Source organism: Herpailurus yagouaroundi, unplaced genomic scaffold (genome assembly GCF_014898765.1).
Source record: "Herpailurus yagouaroundi ecotype Mexico unplaced genomic scaffold, PumYag 483, whole genome shotgun sequence".
In the NCBI taxonomy this organism is placed as follows: Eukaryota; Metazoa; Chordata; class Mammalia; order Carnivora; family Felidae; genus Herpailurus; species Herpailurus yagouaroundi.
In genome coordinates, this window is record NW_024412700.1 from 2,255,011 (window position 1) to 2,273,146 (window position 18,136).

At 45.3% G+C, this 18,136-nt stretch overlaps 1 long non-coding RNA gene across 1 annotated transcript in view; it reads right to left on the minus strand.

Moving 5' to 3' along the window:
* LOC121022930 (uncharacterized) overlaps positions 1-18,136 on the minus strand; it is an 81,961-nt gene that overhangs the window by 10,250 nt on the left and 53,575 nt on the right. Inside the window, exon 2 of the long non-coding RNA XR_005787176.1 lies at positions 15,498-15,985. This is a non-coding gene — a long non-coding RNA (uncharacterized LOC121022930). The remainder of the gene's footprint in view (positions 1-15,497; positions 15,986-18,136) is intronic.

Below are 18,136 nucleotides of genomic sequence, written 5' to 3' on the forward strand. Positions count from 1 at the left end.
TGTGTGTGTGTGTGTGTGTGTGTGTGTGTGTGTGTGTGTGTGTGTGTGATGAGTGAATGAATAAATAAATATCCCTAATCATGAGGTAGTGATAAATACTGTGACAAAAACCACTAGCAAAGGAGACAGAGAACAGCACTGGGTTCTATTTAAAATGTTGGCACAAGGTATCTCTAAAAAGTCAACATCTAAGCAGGGATCTGAAAGCACCAATGGGGAATATTGAAGGAAATGGTGCTCCAAGAAGAGGGAAGTAGGTGTAAAAGCCCTGATGGGGATATATGGCTGGTGGGTTTGAAGGGCTTCCTGGAGGCCAGCACGAATACAAAGACCTACGACCCCCACCCCACGCCCCACAGGAGCATCATTTCAGCTAATGTGAAGTTACAGTTGGTTGTGTGTTGTTTCACTTGGTTTCTTTTCAGCTCTCCGATTCCTTTTCAATGTCCCAGAATAGGGGTTCTCCCGACCACCAGCCACCGTAAGAACTCTGTATTCACACCTTGGAGACTCTGAAAATTCAGGGCTGGAAGACACGTGCACATGACATTGTCATCTACCCACTTCAACAGATGCATTCATCTACTTTTGAAAATCCTGACTTTGTTTTGAGAAGACTCCTTCTCCTTGTTCAATTATTAGCTTCAAAATTTAAGACTTCTCCATTAGCCTCCCACTCCCTGCATCTCATAAGAGACCGTCCGATGCGTAATATGTTCTCAGTGATGCTCTAGTGACTCTTGTCCTTCTAATTAAGGGACAGAACTTTTCCGGGACAATAACAACAAAACCTGTCAGGTATATCGCGTATCAAGTGCACAGCTCTACGCTAGATGCTGTAAATCCGGTATTTTAGTAATTATCACGACAATTCAAACCCTAGGTGTATTTTTAAAAAAGTTTTTAAAATGTTTATTTACCTTTGAGAGAGACAGAGAGAGAGCGAGCACGAGGGGGAAGGGGTAGAGAGAGAGGGAGACACAGAAGACAGAATCTGAAGCAGGTTCCAGGCTCTGAGCTGTTAGCATGGAGCCCAACACAGGACTCTAACCCATGAACCTCAAGATCATGACCTGAGCCGAAGTTGAATCGTTAACTGACTGAGACACCCAGGCGCCTCCCCTGCCAGGCTGTATTTTTATATTATTATTTACACATGGCAGTTGCCAACATGTCAACTAACCTACCAAGGTCAAGGAGCATGTGGGTGGCCGACCTCGACTGCGTATTTGGGGGTCTCACTCCTGTGCACTGTCTGAACTTGGGTGGGAAGCCTCCGTGGATGGCAGGAAACGAAATGAGCGGAGAGAAGTCATGGCCGCCACGACGCCCACGTGCCACGCCCATGCCGTGGACAACCAGAGGCTGGCAGATATTTTCTTGGGCATTTTCACAACCGTTGAGCAGGACCAGGTTTGCCCAGAGAGATGGGGGCAGAGGCTCTCTGTGCTGTAGCGACCGAGCCCAGGGAGCGCAGGTGGGTCGTGCTGGTGCAGCTACACAAATACATTGTCTCCGGCTTTAATTGTACCCGATAGACGGGGACAAACACATTTGCCTTTGCTTTTAACGATATTTCAGTGCTATCTGGAGCACGTTTGAACATGGCAGTCAAGGGATTCCCCACCCCAATGGGGGGCCTGGGTGGCTCAGTCATTTGAGTGTCTGGCTTCGGCTGAGGTCATAGTCTCGTGGTTCGTGAGTTCGAGCCCCGCATCGGGCTCGCTGCTGTCAGCTCAGAGCCTGGAGCCCGCTTCGGATCCTCTGTCCCCCTGCCTCTCTGCCCCTCCCCCCTCTCTTTCTCTCTCTCACAAATAAACAAACATTAAAAAAGAAAAGGATTCTCCACCCCACTGTTATGAAAGGTTTTCTCTCTCTGTCTCTATGTATGTGTGTATCTCTCTCTCTCTCTATGTGTGTGTGTATATATGTATATACACACACATATACACACACATATATCCATGTATGTATATACACACATACATACATGTATATATACATGCATCTCTATATATACGTATATGTACACATATGTATATATGTATATACACACATGCATGTACATATGTGTATATATGTGTATATATGTATATAGAGAGAGATGTATGTATATATGTGTGTGTGTGTGTATATATATAGAGAGAGAGATATATATATACACACACATATATCCATGTATGTATATATACATATATATACATGTATATATACATAATCTCTATATATACACGTATATATACACACGTGTATATATGTATATACACATGTATGTACATACGTGTATATATGTGTATATATGTATATAGAGAGAGATGTATGTACATATACATGTATATATGTGTGTATATATATATATATCTGTCATTTCTAAGAGTAGTCATTTCTTATTATTTTCATTGCAGCACAATGAACGTACAATAGACGTTAATTAAATCCAAGAGCTCCATGTGCTCTGCAATAGCCACGTGATCTTCATCAAGACAGCACGGAAAACATTTCCACCACCCCAGGGGGGTTCTTCGTCACCTTTTCTGGTCACTCTCCCTCAGCTCGTAGAAGGGACCACTCTCTGATTTCCATCATCATAAATGGACTTTTGCTGGTCCTTACGGTTCGGTATAAACAGAATCCTGCAATTTTGTGTCTGGCTTCCTTGGTTCAGCAGCATGTTTTGGAGAGTCTCCCCAGTGCTGCCAACATCAATAGTTGTGCTCCTTTTATTTGCCATGATTTATTTTATGGCATAAAGATGCAGCTTTTAAAAGAATCCTATTTTCCTGTTAATGGGCATCTGAGTTGCTTCCTTTTTGGTGCTCTTTCGACTGAAAATACTCTGGGCATTTTCCTACAAGTGGTATTTGAGGACATATGTTTTTAACAGCTTTCTCGAGAGATCGTGGACATAATGAAATGCAGTATTTAAGGTGTAAAGTTAGATCGTTTTGGCAAAGAAAACCACCACTGTCACAATCAAAACAATGAATACATCCATCCCCTTAAAACTCCCTGTGGTCCTTTGTAACCCAGCTCCCCGGTTTGCCCCTCTGCACCCAGAGGCAGTCACAGAACAGCTTTCTGCCATCACAGATAGTTTGACCTTCCTCGATTATAAAACGGGAATCACAGGTCATTCTTTTCTACTTGTCAATAAAGGTACTCATGAACAGCCTTAAACATACCAGCAGGGGTCCAGGCTCTACCCGCTTCATCCCAAGTCTGAGGATTCAAGCGTCTTAGAGTTCTGAACTACCCTCAGAGACGAGGCTCCCTGCCATCACAACAGGGGCTTGGCTGGAGCCAGACATTGAGATGTTCCACCTTCTGTCACCGACTTGTAGGGAAGACAAACAAAAGAAAAAAAGGTTTGCTCTCGCCCTCTTGCTACTTCCTGGCCAAACATTAAAAATGCAGAATGAAATTGCTATAGTCACATTATTCCCTTGCACGTTACTTACTAAATGGATTTTAGAAGGAGACAGCATTAAGCATTTATCTCCTGGCGATGCTTTGGAAACGCTTCCTCTGTCCCCACTCCATCCCCTTTCTGTTGTATGGCATTTGTAGCTGGAGGGGCCTCTGTCTATCACACCACAGAGGCCCCGGGACCGGACGGGATCGTTGCACAGATACTACAGCAGGTGACCAGAGCGTGAAGAAGGGGACAAAGTGCAGAAGGAGGCCACCTCTGAGAATCCCTGTGTTCACTCCTCCCCACAGGCTGGTCTGTCCTCCAGTTCATCTATCAACTAGCCCATGGTCACCTACTGACTGTTTGGTTCCCAAGAGCTTTTGCACATTGGAAAGGCACACTAAGAGAACTGAAACAGAGCGTAAGGGTTCTCCAGTGACTTAGTATCAGGCTTCGAGAAGACGAGCAGACAGACACAGTCCAGCAGCAATCAGGAACTGGTCCCATGGTGGGTACAGCAGTAAAGGGGACGCGATGGTGAGATCATGGTCCTCAGCACTTTCTGACCCCACATTAAATTCAAAGAAACACCAAGAGATCATAGAATGGCAGGTGACTGAGCAATGTTAAGCAGACTCGAAAAGGATGGGTGTAGAAAAGTCAGAATAACCACTCATCAGGTGACCGCGTGTCAAGCAGATTTCCAAGTTCACAGACCAGGGCTTGTGCTTGGTCGGCAAATCTATGTCAGGACCAACATGTAACACATCCCGGGTGAGTCCGGAGGAATGTGACTGGCTGATATCATCTCTCTGAAGGTCACAGGGGAGGATGAACCGATGCTCTGACCTTCGTGCGTGAGCAGGACACTCTCTGCCCCGGGCAGCGTTCCGACGGATCCCTGAATGGAGCCCAACACAGGACTCTAACCCATGAACCTCAAGATCATGACCTGAGCCGAAGTTGAATGGTTAACTGACTGAGACACCCAGGCGCCCCCCCCGGCCAGGGTGTATTTTTATATTATTATTTACACATTGCAGTTGCCAACATGTTAACTAACTTACCAAGGTCAAGGAGCATGTGGGTGGCCTGAATGGCTGTCTTGGGACACAACGTTCTCAGATTTGCGTGAATGATTCCTACACAAATATAGTTATTAACTTAAAAATGTGTCCATTAAAACAGCAGCCGTGATACGTAAGAGACTGTTTTATCAAGCACTTACTACATCAGGTATGGTTGTAAGTGCTTTATATATATTAACTCCTAATTCTCCTAACAATGTAATTCTCGTAACAACCTAGCGGGAAAACTGAGGCACGGAGAAACATAGTTTCCCCAACCGGGAACTCTGCACAGGCTCTGGACTGACATCCAACAAGTCTGTGTCCCTGTCTGGAGCCACAGTCCATGTACCAATCACGTATCAGTCGGACTCTGGTGCAAATCTCAGCCTGGAAACCTTTGGAGGTAACACTGCATTTTCGTAAGCGATTGTAAACTTTCTACATTAGTTCCCAGGAGTGGTTCCCAGCTGCACAGAAGGTATTTACAGTGGCCAGCATATATTCCCAGATCCTTCATGCGGTTTCCATATTAAGAGGGATTAATCCTAAATTGCCCCCAACATGAGAATATAGTTTTTGTCCTTGCCCGCTTTCCCACTTAGCTTTCAGTCTTTCTTCTACTCAACAACGGAGGATTTCGTCACTGCTAGGTTGCCTTGCCAGGCAGGAGATCCCAGGGACGTTTTACTCGGGGTCTGGGGCATAGCTGGAATAGGAAAGCTGGCCTCCCACAGGACCCAGGAGCAAGGGTCAAGTCCATAAGGATGCCTCGCAGAAGGACGACCCATTTCATGGAAATGAAAGTTTGTGCTCCTTGGAGGACGGGGGATGGTTCATACGCCCTCTTACCACTGCCCTGAGACTTTTGGGAGCTTCCCTCATAGAGAATCGTGCACGGGGCAATGCTTATTTTTGCAGGATGACAGGTAACTGGAACAAGAGCTTTTTGGGGCCTGACTTCTTTCCAGGGCAGCCCCACTGTTCCCACGGTAGGGCCAGTATACAACTAACAACTGGGGACAATGTCTGCCCCTTGTGCAAGGGCCGCCCCCTTTGGTCCTGCTGCATTGTCTACAACGTTCTCACTTAGACTTGGTTTTTAAGCCTTTCAGGATGAAGGATCCTCTTGAGAATCTGGTGAAAATTGTACTGTCTCCCTCTAAAATTCTTGTGCGCACGCTCTCACCTAAACACACATGCGCACAGGGCCCTCTATTCAAATCTAGAGGCTTTGGCCCCAAGCTGAGGACCTTGTGATGGAGATACCTTCCCTTGGATTAAAATGTTACTGTTCCTAGGAGCAGGCTTTTAAAATGTAACCACTGTGAAATGCGAATCTAAACCATAATAAGAGACCACCTCACGCCTTTCAGAACGGCTAAAATCCCAAACACAAGAAACAACGAGTGCGGGCGAGGGTGCAGAGAAACGGGAACCCTCTTGCACTGTTGGTGGGAATGCAAACTGGTACAGCCACGTGGAGGAGAGTAGGGAGGTTCCTCAAAACGTGAAAAATAGAACTACCTTATGAGCCAGCAATCGCACTACTGGGTAGTTACCAAATCCAAAGGGTGCATCCACCCCTATGTTTGTAGCAGCATTATTTACAACAGCCAAACTCTGGAAGCAGCCCAAGTGTCCATCGACTGATGAGTGGCTAAGGAAGATGTGGTATGTATACAATGGAATATTACTCAGCCATAAAAAAAGAATGAGATCTTGCCATTTGCAATGATGTGGGTGGAGCTAGAGAGCATAACGCTAAGCAAAATACGTCAATCAGAGAAAGACAAATACCATGTGATTTTATGAAATGATGAACTTAAGAAACAAAACAAAGAGGCAAAGAAAAAAAAGAGACAAAGCAAGAAACGGACTCTTAACTACAGAAAACAAACTGGTGGTCACCAGAGGGGAGGGGGGTGGGGGGTGGGGGTGGGGGGTTAACAGGTGATGGGGATTAAAGAGTACACGTCTCATGAGGAGCACCGAGTATAGAAATGTTGAATCACTGGGGCACCTGGTTGGCCCAGTTGGTTAAACGTCCGACTTCAGCTCAGGTCATGATCTCACAGTTCGTGGGTTCAAGCCCCATGTTGAGCTCTGTGCTGTCAGCTCAGAGCCTGGAGCCTGTTTCAGATTCTGTGTCTCCCTCTCTCTCTGCCCCTCCCCTGCTCATGCTCTATCTCTGTCTCAAGAATAAATAAACATTAAAAAAAAAAAGAAATGTTGAATCACTATATTGAACACCTGAAACTAATACGACAGTGTGTTAAGGATACTGGAATTAAAGTATAAAACTTAGTAAAAAATAAAAGAACATAGGCAAAACCAAAAAAATAAACAAATAAAATAAAATGTAACCTCTGCAGTGAGTAATACTCCCGAGACTTTCAGTGCACAACTTGGTCAGAGACTGTGAAACCAAGGCTACTGCTCGATTCTGGGGGGGTCCAGAGTTGCTTTGGGGGCAGGAAAACACCTTCAAGAAGGAAGAACAGATCATGAGAAAGGAGATGTCACCTCGAGTCAGACTCACGTCAGCCTTTGTGATGGGGGCAGAGCAAAAGGGCCACCTGAGCCAGATCTCCTCACTTCACGTCCTATTGTCTTTCTCACTAATCTCATTCATGAGGTCAGAGGCTGTGTTTCCATAGTTCTTTTTTTTTTTAATTTTTTTTTTTAACGTTTATTTATGTTTGAGAGACAGCATGAGCAGGGGAGGGTCAGAGAGAGAGGGAGACACAGAATCCAAAGCAGGCTCCAGGCTCTGAGCTGTCGGCACAGAGCCCGGTGTGGGGCTCAAACTCACGAACCGTGAGATCATGACCTGAGCCGAAGTGGACCGCTTAACCGACTGGGCCACCCAGGAGCCCCTGCGTTTGCATAGTTCTTCACACCAGAGCCTGATTCTACACCCTGAGTGCCGAAAATTCTTACAACTGTTCCATGAGATACCGGTCTGCCTTCATAGGCCAGTAAACTGAAGCCCAAAAAGTTTAAGTGGCTTGTTCAAGGTCACCTAACTCCTAAATTGTGTGGCTGCAAGCCAGCCTTGGTCCTTGTTATAATCAGCCTGAGGTGTTGAGACTCAACTTGATAATTGGGAGCACAACAAAACCAACATCACGTAAGCAGACATCACGTAGAGGCGAGACCAATCCCTGGCTACTATGATAGACCTGGATGTTTTTCAAAACGATGTAAATATCATCTAGAATTACCAGTAAAGCATATGCGATTCTGGACACTTATTTTTACGTATGACTAAAACCTTTTACATGTTACCTAAACAGTGAATTATAACTGAGGGTTGACGGGAGGGTGGGGGAGAGGGGAAAGTGCGTGATGGGCGTTGAGGAGGGCACCTGTTGGGAGGAGCACTGGGTGTTGTATGGAAGCCACTTTGACCATAAATTATATTATAAAAAAAAGTACATTCGTGGAAAAAAATAAAATTAACATTCATAAATGAAAGTGAGCACAATGGCAGAACCTCCCAATACCCTTATTTAGTTTTCTACGAAGAAGAGTGGTTGCCGTGAAACGTCTAGCACTGTTCATAGAGCTTCTAGAAAGCAGGCACACCTATGACCTATGGATAGTTACATTCCTCTGTTTCCAGGAGGGACTTTGTAATCATCGCAACAACAATGTTGAGTTAATTACGATGTTCAATTGCTGTTACTTTTGCTTTTGGGTGACAAATTCCTATCAGCTTACCTATTTATCGGTTCCATTTTTTAATAGTGTTTGCCTAATGTAAAATGAGTAGAGATGAATATCTCTGTCAGCAATATCTGTGCCTCGGATTTTACAATAAACAGACCTTAAGTGCACCCATATCATAACTCAAATATTAATCACCATCCCCATACTGTGAGTGATAAATAATCCATGGGAGTATTCAGGTACGGTGGCTTACCATTATCTTTATGTTTCTTCCCACATAAAATTGGATCGGGACTTGTTGGTCAACTGTCCCCATTAAACTGACATGGGGCCATGAGTAAAAAATATTTGGTGACTACTGCATTAGAATATATAAGACAATGCATATACACGTATTAAATGTTAGGCTAACTGTATACACAGTGATGAGATCAATGCATATTAAATTCATCCAAGTCTCATCGAGGCAGCAAATTCTGAGTGTTCTGCATTTACAAACAGGCTGTTTGCTGACTGACTGACTGACCGGCTGGAAGGGGACCTTGCCAGAGGCTTAGACGTGGCCCGACTCCAGAGGGGAGAAGAGACTTTCAGCCAAGGCGGTGGGTTGAGCAAAGTCTTTGGCTGGAAAGGTGAGGTGTCTGCAGAACGGTGAGAGGAAAAGGATGTGGATGACGGAGGAAAGATCTAGAAGAGCTGAGCTGACTACCAAGACTGCCCCCTTAACCACCACTTTGTACCATCCCTGCTTCCCGTGTGGACCCATCATAGCCTGCCACCAAGGGGACACTCAACATCTTCATGGAGGACTGGTTCCTCTGGGAAGAAAGGGCCTGAGGTGACGTGTGCAGGCACATCGTAGCTCATCTACGAACTCAGCAGAAATTCAGCAGGGCTCTCGGGGAATGGTCTGAGCTGGGGCGTCAGTTCTCTCCTGCTGACACCGATCTGAAAGGATCACTCTCCCGAGGAAACCGCTGGATTTTCCATTTTTCCCTGGAATCAGATCCTGGACAGTACTGTCCCTGTGGACTCCAAATTCCACTGCGGATCTGGCTGTAGCATATTTCATTAATTGGAATGCACAAATTGTTAATAAGGCCGAGAGTCATATTGTTTATGAATTCATTTTGAAAGTTCATAAAGTATAAAGGACTATGAGATATAAATGATTAAAAAAAAGCCCACACACAAATCACTGAACCCAAGAAAAAAAGAGTATTATTAGCAAAACTCATGAACAGCCATTAGAGTCCCTGTGGGTTCTCTTTTTCCTTTAAAATGAAGCATGATTGTAAATTTTGTGTCTACTATTTCCTTGTTTTTCTTTGCAGTTTTACTAAACATACATGTGTGTTATGCAAACACATCTGCTTTGTTTGTTTTGGAGATTTTAAAATGATTTCATGCTACATGATGAATTCATATTACTTGTTTTTTTAAGCTATTTTCTTTTAAGTAGGCTCTACGTACAACATGGGCTTGAACTCACAACCCTGAGATCAAGGTCACATGCTCTACTGACTGAGCCATCCGGGCACCCCACTTGCTTTTTTTTTTTTTTCTAAAAAAGAATTTGCGGGGCACCTGGGTGGCGCAGTCGGTTAAGCGTCCGACTTCAGCCAGGTCACGATCTCGCGGTCCGGGAGTTCGAGCCCCGTGTCGGGCTCTGGGCTGACGGCTCAGAGCCTGGAGCCTGTTTCCAATTCTGTGTCTCCCTCTCTCTCTGCCCCTCCCCCGTTCATGCTCTGTCTCTCTCTGTCCCAAAAATAAATAAACGTTGAAAAAAAAATTTGTAAAAAAAAAAAAATAAATAAAAAATAAAAATAAAAAAGAATTTGCACGTAAAGGAATCACTCATGTCGATACACATTGCTCAAATGTATTTATTTTTACTGTTTCATATTATCCTTCTGTGTGAATATGCATAGACCGTGGTATATTTATTCATTTTATTATTGAGGGACGTCTAGATTTTTCCAGTTTGGGGAGTTTCCTGTTGTGTTGATTTTGCCATCACAACCCATGCTGCTGGTCTCCTGACAACGGGAGAGTCTTTCTAGCGGCCCTAAGTAGGAACCTCACAGCTCAGGAGAGAACTTGTCGATTCCAATCTCTCTTCCCCAGAACAGTCTCTGGGGTCTCAATGGGTTTCAGTTGGGTCTCTGGGATTTCCTGGGAGAAACTACCAGAGACATAATTTTATAAGTAGCCTCTTCTCTGAGGTGTTAAAGTAGGAGCCTACTGAGATAACATCACCAAGGAGCAGCCAGCTGGGACATGCCCTGTCACTGGAATTTCACTCTTACAGATTCATTCCTTTCCATCAAGGAGCGCCTTGTCCATTGCTTTTCCTTGAGCCCATCTGAGTGGGGTGAGAGCTGCAGGAGAGATGCCAGGGCGGTGGGGAGGGCAGAGGAAGAGAATCACGGGGAAACGTGCTTCTGTTGGACTTGAATCCGGAGAAGCTTGTCTCTAAGAGAAGATTTGTCACTGACATAACCTCACCAGCAAACACACAGACGTGAGAATATTTGAGGCCAGAGAACAAGAGGTAAGGAGAGACTCGGTCCTTCTGCCACAGTGACGTGGACGAGTGTGGAGCACAAGGTTCGCCAGCGCCAAGGGGCACGGGGTCACGAGTACCAGCGGCAAGAGGCTGGGAGCAGGGGACCCGGGGGAAGGGCAGAAAGGCTGTGGTCTGTGCCACTCAGGATTTCCAACTTTGCGAACCACAGTGCTGCCAGGTTATGGGACGTGATGTGTTAAGGCTTCCATTTCTTCTGAGTAAGAATTACGTGCTTTAGAAATTCCTGGTCACAGTGCTGATGCATAGGGGCATTTGGACCCCAATATTTAATAGCAGCATTTTCAACAACAGCCCAATAATGGAAAGAGCCTAAATGTCCATCGACTGATGAATGGATAAAGAAGATGTGGTTTATATATACAATGGAATACTACTTGGCCATGAGAGAGAATGAAATCCTGCCATTTGCAGCAACGTGGATGGAACCGGAAGGTATTATGCTGAGTGAAATAAGTCAGTCAGAGAAAGACAGATATCATATATTTCCACTCATACATGGATCTTGAGAAACTTAACAGAAGACCACGGAGGAAGGGAAGGGAGAAGATAGTCTCAAACAGAGAGGGAGGGAGGCAAACCATAAGAGGCTCTCAAATACAGAGAACAAACCGAGGGTGGATGGGGGCGTGGGGGAGAGGGGCAAGTGGGTGATGGGCATGATGGGGGCTGGGGATTGAGGGGGATGGGCACTGAGGAGGGCACCTGTTGGGATGAGCACTGGGTGTTGTATGTAAGGGACGAATCACGGGAATCTGCCCCCAAAACCAAGAGCACACTTTACACACTGTACGTTAGCCAAGCTGACAATAAACCATGTTTAAAAAACAAAAAGAATTGTTTGTTGGCTTTAACAAAGAGCACTGAAGGAAATGAAAACACTAGGGCTTAATTCTCACATAAAAAATACAAAAATAAAAATTCCTGGTCACTCCATGTTTTGAGTGACCTGTTTGCATTGAGGGAACGTAATTCTAACCTCTTCGTCTCCAATTTTACGTGGATGTCTCCTTCTTAGCCTTTTATGTCCAGCTTGAGTGTCACCCCTTCCTGGGGGTGGGCTGTTCCCTGATACCCCTGGCCCACTGCCCGCCTCACCCCCCGCTTGCCACCTTCACCCACCGTGTTCAGTCTGTAACCATCTTGTTCGGTCACCCTGACTTCGGCGTTGTCCCTCTCCCCCACGTGCCTGTCCTCTGATCGTATGAACTCCTACTGCACTGCTGTCTGCTCCACCTTTGGCTCCTCCCACATGTTAGGTTTTCGATAAATATGTGTCGAATAAATAAATCTTAAAATTCTTGCTGTCAGGAGACTCCAGGATAAGAGTCCTCTACATTTAGATGATGATTATACTATGCATATCCTAGGGCAGCCGGGCCGTATCTGCTCAATCCAAATGGAACCATGTGGTTTTACACAAACCTGGAAATTGGATCGCTGAAGAGTGGTAGAACGCAGGCTGTTCCTGGTTTCCGGAAAATTGTGGATAATGATACAACACGTTACTCTTGCGCTGTATTTCGTATTCATTTTAGCCAAACCCTTGCAACGTGCAGACAAAGTTGGCTTTCTACCAAAAAAGAGAACTCTATTCTCTCACAATTACTTGGAAGGGATTTAGATACTAATGGGGACAAAAGCTGCTAGCAGGTACACAAAGTATACTGCCAACAGAAGCCCATGCCTGAGAACATTAGCAACATCATTAAGGAAGCTGCTTAAATATTTATGTAGTTCCTTATTTTTAACAGAGGCAAAAGAACTCACAATAACCAAGACTACTTTCCTTTTTAGATGTGGATAAATTTATGGGCTTGTGTATTAGAGTAACATAAAATAAAAGCTTTTAATATTATTTTATTCAGGGGCACCTGGGTGGCTCAGCCAGTTAAGTGTCCGACTTCAGCTCAGGTCATGATCTCACGGTTCATGGGTTCGAGCCCCGCGTCGGGCTCTGTGCTGACAGCTCGGAGCCTGGAGCCTGCTTCGGATTCTGTGCCTCCCTCTCTCACTGTGCCCCTCACCTGCTTGCGTTCTGAGTCTCTCTCTCAAAAATAAATAAACGTCAAAAAAAATTATGATTATTTTATTCATGCAACTCCTATGTTCATCCATGCTTGTCCAGCTTCTAGAAATTATTCTGTTGTGTGTGTCCTTTGAATACTTTGGTTTGGAGAATATCATTAGCTCTCATTTGGCCCCAATGTATGCACAGGGATGAATTTTTCCTAGGGCCAGTCTTATGAGTGGACCAAGCAGGTGACCGCCTGTGTGGTCCTAAACAGTCTACAACCCAAATACCATTCCGCTAGGAGATCATCTTTCTTTAGAGGGTTGTAGCTTCCAGCCTGTGACATACGGCAGGTAGTCATGATAAAATAATTTCATGTACGTATTTACAGGGCGATGATGTTTAAGGAATAAAGAGGAGACGAGACCAGGGAGGAGGGTTGGGGCAACATTTGATGAATTTTAGAAGGTATGCAGATGTGTGTGAGCCACAGTTTTACAGAAGCCGAAATTGTTCTAGCACGCGGGACGAGAGCCCGAAATCTGAGAATAAAAACATCACCTCTTTAAGAACGATTTATTTCCCTTCCAAAAGGCATTGCTGGAGTTCAGAAACTTCCACTGTTTCTGAACTCCAGCTCTGAGAATAAACTTGGATAAATGATTTGTCTTTTAGCATCTTCTTTCTGTATTTTCTTTTGAAGGGTTGGATGCGTGGGAACGTGTCGTATTTTTGTTTTTCATATGTCAAAGCAGAGTAAGTTTCCTTTCATCGGATTTGCTTGTCTTTAGTGCAAAGTCAGGCTAATTCAACGTAGAAAGAAAGAAATATTGAGACAAAGAGCAGTCAGGCTACATCTCTGTGCACAGTTCTGTGTCCCTGTTTCTCACCTGCCCCGACCTGGGCTGTTTACGGGACTCTGGCATCACACACCTCAAGCGGCCAAAAAAGTTCCCCTTTGTAACTTTCCTCAAGTCACCCTGTCTTTCCGAGAGTGTGAAGTTTTGTGCGTAAAATATGAAACAATCAGCAAATTCATTATGCTGATGTTTCATGAGAGTGTGAGATCAAATAGTCACCTTGAAAAGAGGTGGCTTTATTTAAAGGTTAATGAATAATAAAAGAGGACCTGGGGCAAAAATACACATTATACTGTCTGCCCCCCCGTTTGGCTGCCTTACTATTCACCCCGCTTGGCAGACCATCCTTTTGGGGAGCTATGTCGGGCAGGGCCCCTTCCTGCCATGAAGAGGAGGGCAGTACTCTCACGTCAGACTTTCATCAGGCTTTCTGGGAATATTACGACGTGGAAACAAACACCAGAACTCAGTTTTGAGTACACAGACAGATCCATCCTGGGACACGTGGCCAAAGAACTACCAAACACTCTGCAAGTTGTGAGCCAAAGAGAGAAGGAAGGAAAAAAAGAGAAAGCAATAAAGAATTTGAAGTAATATTTTCAAACTTCAGAATATATTAACATTTTCTGGGCGGCCTGTTAAAATGGAGAATGCGGGGTCCTAGCCCCAGAGTTTCTGCTTCAGTGTGACAGGGCCTCAAGAATTGGGGTTTATAACAAGCTCCGAGACGCTGATAATACTTCCGGTCCGAGGCCCGCTCTCCGAAAACACCTGGTGTAACATCTATGAAAGTCAGGACCGTTTCCCCACAAAAAGTTGCAGCTGGCAGCATTGCTAATATGAAAGACCGAATGCTTTCCAGGGTTGGAAACAGACAAGGATGTCCACCCTCCACACTTTCATTCAGGTTTTACTGAAGGTCCTCTGTGTGTGTGTGTGTGTGTGTGTGTGTGTGTGTGTGTGTGTGTGTGCGTGTGTCTGTCTATGAAAGAGACAGAGACACAGAGAGCGAGAATCTACTCAGAAAATCCTACAGAATCCACAAATTATCAACTATTGATAACAGGTGAGCTCAGCAAAGCTGTAGGACACATGGACCCTTCTATGTATTACCAATGAGCAACTGAAAACTGAAATTTAAAAAATAATACCGCCCAAAAATTATTTTGACAAAATCACCAAAAGATGCGCATTTCCTGTACAGTAAAAATTACAAAATGTTGCTGAAATCATAGACAACCTAAATAAGTTAGATTTACCACATCCATGAAACGAAGGGCTCAATATTGTTAAGATATTAATTCTCCCCAAATTGATATATGAATAATCCCAATCAAAACCTTCTAGGACTTTGTTGAACGGAAATAGTCAAACAAATTACAGAGTGGAAATGAAAATGCAAAGGAACTAGAATGGTCTAAATAGTTCTGAAAACAAGGAGAGTGGGAGGACTTACATTTGCCGATTTTAAGACTCATTGTATATCCACAGTCAACCAGACAGAGCGGTATTTCCGTAAGGGCAGCCATATATAGGATGGAACAGAGTAAAAAGCCCAAAAATGTCTTACATGCATATAATCAACAAATTTTTGTCAGAAATACCAAAGTAACCCACAGGGGCAAGGATTGTCTTTTCAACAGATTCTGCAGCAAAAAAATGGATAAGCATAGGAATGAAAATAACCCTCGATATTTACTTCATGCCATTCACAAGAATTACCTTGAAATGGAACATAGATCAAACTCAGGAAGTGAAACATGAGACTTCAAACAGAAACCACAGATGTCTTATTGAACTTGAAGTAGGCAATGAGTTTTCAAACAAGACCAAAACATTGCAGCCATAAAACAACAACAACAATAGAGAAATTAGGTCTTACCCGAATACACGATGCTGGCCTGTCTGGCTGCCGAGCCCGCTGAGAACCAAGGGCGTGTCTCCTCTGGCCGAAGCCCTCCAGCCGGTCTGAAGCTTCCTGGACACCCGCTCCACAGGCACCAGAGAGGGTGGCAGTGCGTGCAGCCTGGAGAGGGCAAAGTGGGGCCAGACAGGCGGGTCTGTGAAGTCCCACAACTTAGTTCTCAGTGCTGGACTTCCCGCACTCTTGAATTATCAGAAATCTTTGCTGGTGTTTAATAAGCAGGACGATGTCTCACGGTCCTGACATGAAGGGTGCCCTGCGGAATGTCCTCGTCGCACGGAGCCCTGGGGACAGACGATATCAAGGTCCTCCCGGGGCACCTGTGGCTGCCAGACTTGCAGACTCTGTTGTCATCCACTTTGCCTGGTGAAAATGGGCTTTGCTCCACCCGTGGAAAGCCATACCCAGAAGACCCAGCAGTTTATAAAGTGCTCTCCCAGAAAGAACTGCAAAGGATAAAGAACAAGAAAAGCCAGAAACACAATGAGAGAAAACAGAAAACACTAGAAAATTGCAAACACATGGCTAGTATACCAGCTATACAAAAAACAAAACCAAACAAACAAAAACCAGAAAACACCTCATCTTTGTTGCCGGTCCGTCTCAGCACCTAGCAACCCAGAAGTTTTTACGTGACCACGGTATTTTGGGACATTTGATACAATACATGAAGCTGTCACCACGTGCAGGCTCACAGGGTCTGGGCACCAAGGTTCATCCTGCATCCGGTCAGAAGACCCTCTCGGAACCATACGGCGTGTCAACAATGCGGCAGTGGGTGGCGGGACCCTTGTGGCCTCTCAGGTACAACTAAATACCGCAGTAACTCCTGGGAGAATATGCGGCATCCAAAGCCTGACCACACATATCTACATGATCTATCTACACGTGTGTATCTACGTCTCGAGGACGCGGCGGCCAGCGTCACAGAAGAGGAAACACGGGTGGGTGAACACCAAGAATACTAATGGAAGCTGCTTCCAGAATTATTTATATAAATTAAACCTCAACTGTCTTCAACTACACGTGGGTCCATTGGGTAAGAGTAAGAACTAACTGATGCTGGGGTGCCTGGGTGGCTCAGTCGGTTAAGCCAGTGCCTTCGGCTCAGGTCATGATCTCGCCGTCTGTGAGTTCGAGCCCCACGTCCGGCTCTGTGCTGACAGCTCAGAGCCTGGAGCCTGCTTCGGATTCTGTGTCTCCCTCTCTCTCTGCTTCTCCCCCACTCACACTCTGTCTCTCTCTCCACCTCTCAAAAATGAATAAACTTAAAAAAAAATTAAAAAAGAAGAACTAAATGATGCCACTGCAGAGGTAGATCCTTCCACCACCCCAACGAAGCTCAGATTGTCCTTGGGGAGGGAATGCTGGGAATTCCCAGTGGATGTCTACACAGTGTACCCTTTCCCCACCACCTGGTTTGTCCAAATCTGAGGAGGGCATCCCTACCAGCTCATCCAGGGCACAGTCCCCTTCTGAGGACCTGGACCCGGTCACAGTCATCATTCTGATGGCTTTTGCTGTGCCAGCCCCTCCCAGGCAGGTCCCTCCTTTCTCCAGCTCCCCACCGTCCTGGAGACTAGCCACAGAAGCAACCCCAGTGCCAGCACAGAGAGTTTGGTGTTGGTTCTTCTAAACAACCAGAGGACGATGTGGGTTGTGTCCCTCGAAAAGCCTTTGGTGGCACCTGACTGGCAGGGAGTTGTCAGTCCAAGACCAGCCTTCCCTTTCTCCCTCCTCTCTTCACAGCTAACCACCCAGGTTGGGCTCTGGGTCCCGCATCGCGGCACTAACAAGCCCAACTCTCAACAGAACCTCGTCAGTCTTGCACAGGGTGTCCCACATTGCCAGCAGCGGCGAGCGTGAATAGTTCACCCAGTTTTGCTGACCCGGCATCCCACTGTGCCTTGATGGGCTTTCCACCCGACAGCATCATGCACTTGATGCACACAGCAAACCCCACCGCAAATAGAATTCCTTGGAATTAAATCTTCCGCATAGCACAGCACAGGAATGGGAGGGATCGCTCCAGATGGAGACAAACAGGTGACTCTCATTCTCTCCCCCTGCATCACGGCACAGACAGCAGCCTGCCCGTGTCCACGCTGCTGTGGCTGACGGGGGGAGTAGAGCCAGAGGCCCAGCCTCTAAGGTGTTTGCATGGCAACCAGATTTGCACACGGCTCCTTCCTGGACTCGTAGTTGACTTACACACCCCAAAGAGTCCCCATGAATGTTCCTCATGCCTCTAACTAGTGTTAGCTCATGGTCGTTGAAGTATTTTTCATTAGGCCTTAATGCACTGTATCAGCATAATAATTTTGGCATTGTTTCTCATGAATGATACTATTTTTAACTCCCAACATCAAACTTGTAATACTAATTCAGATCCGAGAGGAGATTAGCCAGAATTGTTCTCATTTTGGCTCTCTTACTGAAAATGTGCAAAGATCACGGCAACTCTGTTTTGTGACTTGTGGAAAAAACGGTAATACCCTAATATATTCATGAAAAATCTGACAATTAAGAAAATGATGCTTATTGCATTCTCTGAATACTTGAGGAGAACGAATACATGTCAAACAAAATTGGTGGTG